Raw genomic sequence first — 10,624 nt, forward strand, 5'->3', positions numbered from 1 at the left:
GAGCCGCACTTATCTGGCTTCTCTCTGTATAGTTGATTAATTAGGATTACATTGAAAGTCATTGCATTAGGCTCCTATGTAAAACCAGAGACAACAAATTGTGATATCATAAAAGGAGGTTTCCAAATTATAAACTCATCTCTCATATATCTGCCGAATTGATCTCTATGTTTTGTCAGGGAATTATCTTGGTTCATGAAGAATGCCAGAATCAATTAGTGTCTGTTAAAATTTGTGTTTGAAAAGTTTGTAAAATAACATCTGATAACTAGTGGTGAGCGAGCACTGCCATGCTTGGATGTGTGATGAATGGGCACTACCATGCTGGGGCTCAGTACTCATAACTAGTGATTAGCAAGCACTACCATGCTCAGGTGCTTGGTACTCATAACGAGTAGTGATGAGCGACCACTGCCATGCTCAGGTGCTTGGTACTCGTAACGAGTAATGATGAGAGCGCACTACCATGCTCGGGTGCTCCGTACTCGTAACGAGTAATGATGAGAGTGCAGTACCATGCTCGGTTGCTCGGTACTTGTAACGAGTAGTGATAAGTGATCACTGCCATGCTTGGGTACTCAGTACTCATAATGAGTAGTGATGAGCGAGCACTACCATGCTCGGGTGCTTGGTACTCGTAATGAGTAGTGATGAGTGAGCACTGCCATGCTTGTCTGCTTGGTACTTGTAAAAAGTAGTGATGAGCGAGCACTGCCATGCTTGGGTGCTCAGTGCTTGTAATGAGTAGTGATGAGCGAGCACTACCATGCTCGGGTGCTTGGTACTTGTAATGAGTAGTGATGAGCGAGCACTGCCATGCTTGGGCGCTTGGTGCTCGTAACGAGTAGTGATTAGCGAGCAATGCCATGCTTGGGTGCTTGGTACTCGTAACTAGTGATGAACGAGCATTACCATGCATGAGTGCTCAGTACTTGTAACTAGTTGTGATGAGTGAGCACTACAATGCTCTTATGCTCGGTACTCGTAACTAGTGATGAGCGAGCATTACCATGCACGGGTGCTTGGTACTCGTAACTAGTGATGAGCGAACATTACCATGCATGAGTGCTCAGTACTTGTAACTAGTTGTGATGAGTGACCACTACCATGCTCTTATGCTCGGTACTCGTAATGAGTAGTGATGAGCGAGCATGGTGGTGTTCCCTCATCAATACTTGTTATGAGTAGTGAGCACCCGAACATGGTAGTTCTCACTCATCACTTCTGATAATGTCACTTCTAGAAGATACATAGAAAAGTACTTTGAGGCTCTGGGGACTAGAGGTATATGAGGTAAAGGACCGATCAGACATTTGTGAATTATCCCATGCAGTCACCATCCCCACCAAGGGAAATGGCTGATAACATAGAACAATAGATTGTATTCAACTCTAGATAAGATAAATTAATAGGTTTGAATTAGTGTCCCTTTAAAAGCTTAATTTATTTCTTGTGGCATATGCCAGGTCCGCCTGGCTGTGGTCGGTGAGTTATTTCAGCACCAGGGCATTGGACAGCACGGGGAGCGCCTCCACTCCAGATACAATGGGTGGGCGTCTGCAGCTGCTTGCTCTGATGGTTTCCTAATAAGCCTTGGATCTGACATTAGTAATGTTCTAGTCATACTCAGTACTGTGAAGCGTGATGTGTCCTATGGCAAAGCAAGGCTGAAATGTGGGGCAGCAACAATGGAAGTGAGCCGAGACCGGAGTCAAGCCCCTAATTGAGACATCAAACAGCAGCATATGGATTTATTTGGATTCCTTGGTTATGTGTAGGAAGGGCGCAGCGAGCACGGATCAGGATACATTATCTGTTCCCATATTCCGGCTGAGTCAGATTGTATTCCGCACTCGTCGTTACGTCACAGTTTCCATCCCAATTATTTGTTCCCTGACATCTGAAGCAGGTTGTGTGATGGAGAACTTCTGCGTCACTGCAGCGGATTGTGCAATAGGAAATTCATGGGTAGTCGAGTGGAAGACCTGTCTGTACATGGCTGCAATGAATTTTGTGACACTTACATGTTCTTAGGTGGTAACCCGTGCATCAATGCTAAATTCTTGTACGGGTGATTAACCCCTTGCCTCCGCAGTCAATTTTCATTTTTACATTTGTAATTTTCCCTCACCTTCTTCAAAGAGCCATAACATTTTTTTTTAGGTATAGATGTATTAGGGCTTGTTTTTTGCACAAGTTGTAGTTTTAAAAGACCCCATTTATTTTACCACTTAAATGTACTGCAAAATAAGGAAAAGAATCCAAGGTGGATAAAATGGTGAGAATATTGTAATTCCTTCATGGTTTTTTTGTTCGTTGCATTCATTCTGCGCTCAGAACGATTAGCATGCAGCGTGCACGACATAATATTGTCATAGGATCACCTTGAAACACATCTATGACATTGCTATTTTTATTTATTTTACCCGATTATATAGCACCATCATATTCTGCAGCGCTTTACAAACATCATCATCACTGTCCCCATTGGGGCACACAATTTAAATTCCCTATTAGTATGTCTTTGGAGTATGGAATTAAACTAGAGTACCCAGAGGAAGCCCAAGCAAACTTGGGGAAGGAAAACATAGAAACTCCTTGCAGATGTTATTCTTGGTGGAATTTGAACCCAGGACCCCATGCAAGGCTACAGTGCAAACCCCTGTGTGTCTTGCCTACAGTCAAGCATAGTGGTGGGAGTGTTATGGTTTGGTGTTGCATGAGTGCTTCCAGCTGTGGGGAGCTACAGTTCATTGAGGGAACCATGAATGCCAACATGTACTGTGACATACTGAAGGAGAGCATTATCCCCTCCCTTCAGAAACTGGGCCACAGGGCTGTATTTTAATATGATAATGACCCCAAACACACCTTGAAGATGACCACTGCCTTGCTAAAGAAACTAAGGGTAAAGGTGCTGGACTGTCCAAGACCTAAACTATGAGTACTTGTGAGGCATCGTCCAATGGAAGATTGGGGAGTGCAAGGTTTCTAACATTCACCAGCTTCATAATCCCATGGAGGGGGTGGAGAGGAGGATTCCAGTGGCTCCTGTGAAGCTCTAGTGAACTTCATGTTCAGGAGACTTATGGCAGTGGTTGAAACAAATCATGGCTACACATAATATTGACACTTTGGGCACAATTTGGCCATTTTCACTTAGGGGTGAATTCCTTTTTGTTACCATCAGTTTTGACAATAATGGCTATATGCTGAGTTATTTAGAGGGCACCTGGTTTACACTTTTATACAAGCTGAACACTGACTACTTTACATTGTATCAAAGTGTCAGATCTTAAGTGTGGTCCCATGAAAAGATATACCGTATTTTTAGGACTATAAGACGCACTTTTCCTCCCAAAAATTTGGGAGGAAAATGAGGGCTGCATCTTAAAATCCGAATATAGCTTACCGGGGGGAAGGGCTGTCTGTGCAGCCCTGTATGTGGGCAGCCGGGTGCGTGCGGGTGGCCAGGTGCGTGTCGCTGTGTTCGGGTGGCCGGGCGCCACTTGGTGCCGGCAGCCGAATGCCTGTCGGTGCCGGTGGCCAGCTGCCTCTCTGTCCTGGATGCCTCTATGTGCGGGTGGGTGGCCTGCTGGCTGCCACTCTGTGCGGGTGGGTGGCTGTGTGGACTGCGGTGGCTGTGCGGCAAGTGTCCCAGTCTGTCCGCAGTCCTGGTTTCAAATGATGGCACCTGGAGTCAACACGTTCGCAGATTGAGCTCTTGGATGAGAGCTCCATCTGCACAAGCGCAGCTCCAGGCGGCATCATTTGAACTGGGACTGCGGACAGACTGGGACACTCATCGTAACAGTCTACTCCACTACTGACCTGCCGCTGTCACTGACCTGCCGCTGTCACTGACCTGCCGCTGTCACTGTCACTGACCCACCACTGTCACTGACCTGCCGCTGACAACACTGACCCGCCGCTGTCACTGACTCATCACTGCTGCTGTCACTGACCCGCCGCTGCTACTGTCACTGATCCGCCACTGCCGCTGTCACTGACCCGCCGCTGCCGCTGTCCCGCCGCTGACACCACTGACCTGCCGCTGACACCACTGTCCCGCTGCTGCCATCACGGACCCGCTGCCTCTGCTAGCACAGCCTCTGCCTTCTGTGACCCCGCTCCACCGCCGCTGCCGCCCCCTCTGGTAACACAACACCAGAGTATAAGACGGACCCCATTTTTATTTTTTTTTTTTTACCTTTTTTTATCTCTAAATTTGGGTTGTAATTCGGTGCGTCTTATAAAACAAAAAATATGGTAATAAAAAATTTACAAAAATGTAAGGAGTGTACTCACTTTTGTGATCTACTGCATATTGCAATTGCAACTTCCACTCTTCGGTAATGGCTTTCTACAAACATTTGGAGTGTGTCTGTGGGAAATCTTTGCCCATTTGCTCAGGAGAGCATTTGTCAGGTCTGACACTGCACCCCTATGGTGCCTCTTGCTATATGGTCCCCTTTATATGTAAAACGTTCAACATACATGTCATCTAATATGTTGTATTATGCATATGTGGTTCACAATTTGTTAGGGCCAGGTGGAAGGGCAGACCCAGGAGGTGGATCCACTGGGCCGAACTCCTTGATGATGGTAAGGGGTCCGGTAGCTGGAGCACTACAGGTAGCAGGGCAGTCCGTGCACAAGAGTATAATAGAGAAGTCCCTGGGACCACGGAGTCACTGATGGTAGTCCGGGTGACGGAGCTCAGGTTCGGAAGCCGAGATGATGTCAGGCGGAGTCCGGAACCGTTGGAGCGAGATGACGGGTCACCACAGGGGTCAGAGATGGTATGGACTGTCAGGATGGCAGATAGGCAGCGTTCGGGGTGCGGGATTCGGCAGGACCGGATGGCGAGGCAGGATCGGCTCTAGAAGAGAGATACGTAAGTATGGCAAAGAGACACAAGGAGACCTGACTCCTAGCTTGGGAAACACGAAGATCAGGTCCCGCCCACTTGGACATTCAACCCCTTTATACCCTGAACCTGTGTGCTTCATTTCCTGTCAATGGACGCTGGCCCTTTAAGAAAGGGTCAATGACCGCGCGCGCGCCCTAATGCGCATGAGCGCGGCCCGGGTGCCAGAAGCCAGAGCAGGAAGCTGGGAGGAGGAAGCAGCAGAGCCGGGCTGGGGCTGAGACGCCGACGGGCGCCGGGAGTGGGGACCAGGACGCCTAGGAAGCGCCGGCAATGGATGCTGGAGAGTGGGGAGCGGCGGTGACCGGACTGAAGAACCGGGGAGCGAGCCAGGGGAGCCGGGGAGCGTGACAGGTGAGCCGGGGAGCAGCGCAGAGGACCCGGGGAGCGTGACACAATTGAACTTTGCTCTATAGCGTGTAGTGCACTGGGCACTTTATATTTATTCATTATTATTTTTAGTCATCTATTTGAATTAACCTATGCTACATATATTTATCTTGATGAATTTATCTATGCTGAACGTACTATCCCTTATTTTTTGACTACCTTGTCTATTTAATGTTGTATTTTCATATAGCAAATTTTTCTTGTGTGTGGAAAAAATATATGTGGACTAGTTCAGTTTCTATCTTTAATGCATTCAGTAATCATTTATTTTTCTACTAAGACTGCTTTCACACATCCGGTTTGAGCCGTGCGGCTCAATCCGGCTGTGAAACCTATGCAACGGATACGGTGAAAACACTGCATCCTTTGCATACGTTTTTTACATGTGACCCGTCCGGTTTTTGCCGCTTGCGGCATGCTACTGAGCATGCGCAGTGTCAAAAACCACATGTGGCGGCCGGATGCGGTGTTTGCCGCATCGCGCCGCATCCGTCATGCGTAGGGATGCATTGGGAAAAGCGCCGCATCGGTAGGATGCGGCACGATGCATTTTTTTTTGCCGCACAAAAAAACGTGCCAGGCAACGTTCCATCCCGCCGCCGCATCGGCTAAATCTGCTGCATGCGGCAAAAACCGGATGGAACGCAAGGCCATGCGGCACAATGCGGCACTAATTAAAGTCTATGCAGGAAAAACGCAACCGGCAGCAAAAAAAAACGGTTGCGTTTTTCCTGCAAAGTGCTGGATTGTGCCTCATAGCAAAAACCGGAGGTGTAAAAGCAGCCTAAGTGTGTAGCCCCACAAGTGTTGTGTCGGTGCATTACCTTCAGGGACTCCACGTGGATGGAACAGTCTGGTCACAGGTAGGAAACCTTCTTTTAGGATTGTCGTGACGCCACTCTCAGAATTGCGGTCAGTGGAGACCGCCACTGCAGATTAAGGGAGGCCTGGGGCTGATGGTGGGTGCAGTCAGTTGTAATAGCCTCCTGAGAGTGAGGCAAACCCCAGGGCCCTGTGTAGGTGTGTGGAACCACAAGGCGCAGAATAACTCAACACAAGCAGAATGTCTTTCAGGGGTTTTACTCACTGAAGATGGCAGGGTGAGTAACCCGGGCGTAGCTGGGATGAACCAGGCTGGAACCAGGCGTCCTTCAGGCTGACTGATGAGGGTGGCTACCGACTCGCCTTCCTTAGCCCTTCTATGGTTTGTGGTAACCCCGACTTTTAGTCCCTATGGGGGTCACCCAGGGAAGTAGCTGCTCCCCTCGTTTTGGCCCGTTTGCTTGTAGCCTGGACCAGATCACTCCAGCTGCTTGCCTCCTGTGAACTATGGGCCCTAACTGTGGCTACGTGGCTGCGGACTCTGTGGTGTTGTCTTGGGGGTGTAAAGTGCCCCCTCATGCAGGTTTGGCAAAGGACAGGTGGATCTATCCTTGCACTGGGACCTGTTACCCCTGCGGGCCTGGTAACTCCCTGACAGTCTCCTTACTTTCCACTCCGTTGCTCTCTCTCTAGCTGTGTGTGGATTTCGGGCAGCAGTGCCAGGTGACCGTTCTCCCCCGTCGGTAGTCACTGCGCGGACGCTGTTAGACTGCAACAGCTCCAGGGTCTGCTTCTGCTCTTCCCCTGAGCTGCACACTAAACCGGCTCACTGGTGGGACCTGCACTTCTGCTCCTGTCTGAGCTCCACTTCCATGCTCCTCACTCCTCCACACTCTGCTTCAGACTCTTACTCCTCCTTCTCTTTTCCCTTTGTGCCTGCCTACGCCACCTAGCAACCAGGCTCTCTACCACACCCCTCGAGTGGAGATGGAGGCTTCGCACCGGCTTCGCCCCCTCCTGGGATCCCCAGGGGTCCTCCCAAAGGTACATGTGTGAGACCTGATCACTATGCGCCTGTGTAGTCACACCTCGGTCAGCCTTCTGGATTACCTGTGTTGTCCTGTCCCCAGAATGGGTGCAGTACTCAGTGGTGCCTGACCAGGTCAGGGGCGCCACATTCCCCCTTAGTTATCACCAGCACGTCCTCGGGCTGCAAGACAACATTTTAAAATGCATAAAACAGTAAAACATGGTAAAACATTTTAAAACCACCAGGTACCATACATCACCACCCTCCACCCACAAGTCCGTTAACCCACCCAAAACCCTCTCACGTTGGCCGCGCCTTCAGCCACTTCTGGCAGGATGTAGAGGCGGCTTTCATGGTCTGGTGGTTTCAGGGTATACCTGGCCTGGTGGATCCGCGCCTTCACAGTTGGTGCTGACCAGGTACCCTCTTTGTGGTGGAGAGCCAGGCCCCATAAACAGGCGTGCTCCCTGGTTGCAGGTGAGCCAGGCCCCATAAACAGGCGTGCTCCCTGGTTGCAGGCGAGCCAGGCCCCTAAACAGGCTGGCTCTGGTGGTGGTACCTCTGGGGTAACTATTTACACTGCGAGAGTTTGTGGCTATAGCCAGTTCATAGCCTTAAGGTTCAATTTTCAAAGTGCAAAAAGAGGTTTCTCACATTAGTTCATGTGGGCACATTTCTTGAACATTAACGTTGCAGAACTTATCAAAACTTTAACTTGCTGTACTTCTTACTTTACTTTACGCAGATTCCTCCTCACCAGGGCTTGGGCCTGTAGGGCTGCGGCACCTGTTGCTTTCTCCATCTCTGTCATCATCGGTAGTGGTCTCATCAATGGGTTCTTTGTCTTTTCTTTCCTCTTCTTCTGTATCTGTTTCTTTTTCTGTATCTTTATCTTGTAGTGTTGGGACAGTAGGTTTACTGTAGGGATTTCTGGGGCACGGTGTAACGTCGAGTGCATACCATCCTCTTTCTCCCTGATGTATGGTGAATTCCACTGTATCTCCCGTCTGTAAGTTCCTTCCTGGATGTCCTCTAGGCAAATGGGCTCTAACATCCCTTCTATTCACAAAGATGCCTTCTTTCATGCCAGGTGCAACTATGAAACCGTATCCACTCTTCAAGCTGAAGTCTTCCACAACTCCTCGACAAAGTGGGCCTCTGACCTGGGATTTGGCTCTCCTTAAAGACCGTTTCTCTTCCAAGTCTCTGGCTGTTACTTCATCTTTTCTATCCGGAGATTGCTGTGCAGGGGAAAACTTTGTTCTGCTGCGGCGCCGTGTCTTGCGGGCTGGATTCTGCTGGGTTGCTACTTCACTGCTTGCAGACTCCCAGGTAATGTACCTGGACAGATCTTCCTCAGCGGAGGGTGTCGGGCTCTCTTCATCCCAGCGGGAGTACGGCAACATCTCTGGCTCTGGGCATGGATCCACTGCTGATGGCTCCGGGGTCAGCTCCTCAGCCTCCTGGCCTCCTCTCCCCCTTAGTTCTTCTGAGCACTCCGGTTGTGGCAGCGCTAGGGATGGGTGTTCATCAGCCGGCCAGGGTGGTGGACTTTTTGGCGTGGACGTTGCAGGAGTCTCCTTGTGGGTATGCGGAGGGAGCAGATACCGGTCCACCATCTCCTTTGGGAACTGGGCCTCTAGGTCAGCCTTCAGCTTCCAGTATTCGGGGTCCTCCCCCAGCATAGACTTCCTAGCAGGGACTTCCTTGGACTGGGGAGCGGTGTCTGCTCTGGCCTTGCAGGCCGGGGTAAATACTTGTACAATCTTGTCTTTGTGGGCCGCGCCTGGCATGGCGGCGGCCTGGATCAGCGTCGCAGTTTCAATCAGGGTCGCAGCTGGAGTCTTAGCGGGCATCGCTACTGTGGCCGGTTCTTGGCGGGCCGGGCAGGGCATCGCTGCGGCGCCCTGGATTGGCGTCGCAGCTGCGATGGGATCTGTGCAGGCTGGGCTGGGCGTCGCTGCAGCAGTCTGGGCTTGGCGGGCCGCACCTGGCGTGGCTGCGGCCTGGTTCAGCACCTCACTTGCGGCGCGGACGAGCGTCGCTGCTGCGGTGGGGTCTTGGCGGGCCGGGCCTAGCAGGGCGGCGGCCTGGGTCAGCGTCACACCTGCGGCGTGGATGAGGGTCGCGGTGGCAGCCGGATCTTTGCGGGCCGGGCAGGGCATCGCTGCGGCGGCCTGGGCTTGGCGGGCCGCACCTGACGTGGCTGCGGCCCGGTTCAGCGTCGCCGCGCCGGGCGCCTCTTCAGGGACCGTGGGCGTGGCAGCAGGGGTCGGGGCACTCGCGCTGGCAGGGGCAACACTGGACTCACCCATCGGTGGCACCATCGGGGTCTGAGTCGTCGCCGCTCGGTCTGGCACTCATCGCGTGGCTCTCCCCTCGTAGGCCTGAACCGCCGCAGCCATCTCCAGAAGCTCCGTGCGTCCCTCTCTGATCTGCTGCACTATCCTCGCCTCCAGTCGGTCACTGAACTGGGCAAGCTCCCGGGCCCACCAGGCAGCGGAACCCGGCTCTGGGCTCCTATCTTCAGACGCCATCTTCACCGCGTCGTCGCTGCTCTCCAGGTCTTCTCTCAGCAGCAGACTTCTGACTTCTTCTTGCAGCCGAAGTGCCAATTCCTTCACTTCCTGCAACTCCTCTCCCAGCAGCAGGCTTATGGCTCCCTTTCCTTCCCGACGTCTCTGAACGCCTCCGCTCTCATCACTTGCGAGGTCAGGACTCTGCAGGGGATCTCTGGGTAGCCACACCTCTTCGTGGGCGGTAACTTCTCCCAGCGCGGGCTGCTGTTGTTTTTCAGCGCGCTTTTCATGGTGGCAATATGGCGGCGCTTCCAATTTTTCAAGCGGACCGCCCAGGCACATGGTCACCTGTCTGAACAGGTCTAGTCCTTATCCTGTTCGTGACGCCAGATGTGTAGCCCCACAAGTGTTGTGTCGGTGCATTACCTTCAGGGACTCCACGTGGATGGAACAGTCTGGTCACAGGTAGGAAACCTTCTTTTAGGATTGTCGTGACGCCACTCTCAGAATTGCGGTCAGTGGAGACCGCCACTGCAGATTAAGGGAGGCCTGGGGCTGATGGTGGGTGCAGTCAGTTGTAATAGCCTCCTGAGAGTGAGGCAAGCCCCAGGGCCCTGTGTAGGTGTGTGGAACCACAAGGCGCAGAATAACTCAACACAAGCAGAATGTCTTTCAGGGGTTTTACTCACTGAAGATGGCAGGGTGAGTAACCCGGGCGTAGCTGGGATGAACCAGGCTGGAACCAGGCGTCCTTCAGGCTGACTGATGAGGGTGGCTACCGACTCGCCTTCCTTAGCCCTTCTATGGTTTGTGGTAACCCCGACTTTTAGTCCCTATGGGGGTCACCCAGGGAAGTAGCTGCTCCCCTCGTTTTGGCCCGTTTGCTTGTAGCCTGGACCAGATCACTCCAGCTGCTTGCCTCCTGTGAACTAT

Source organism: Anomaloglossus baeobatrachus, chromosome 1, assembly GCF_048569485.1.
Source record: "Anomaloglossus baeobatrachus isolate aAnoBae1 chromosome 1, aAnoBae1.hap1, whole genome shotgun sequence".
Classification (NCBI taxonomy): Eukaryota; Metazoa; Chordata; class Amphibia; order Anura; family Aromobatidae; genus Anomaloglossus; species Anomaloglossus baeobatrachus.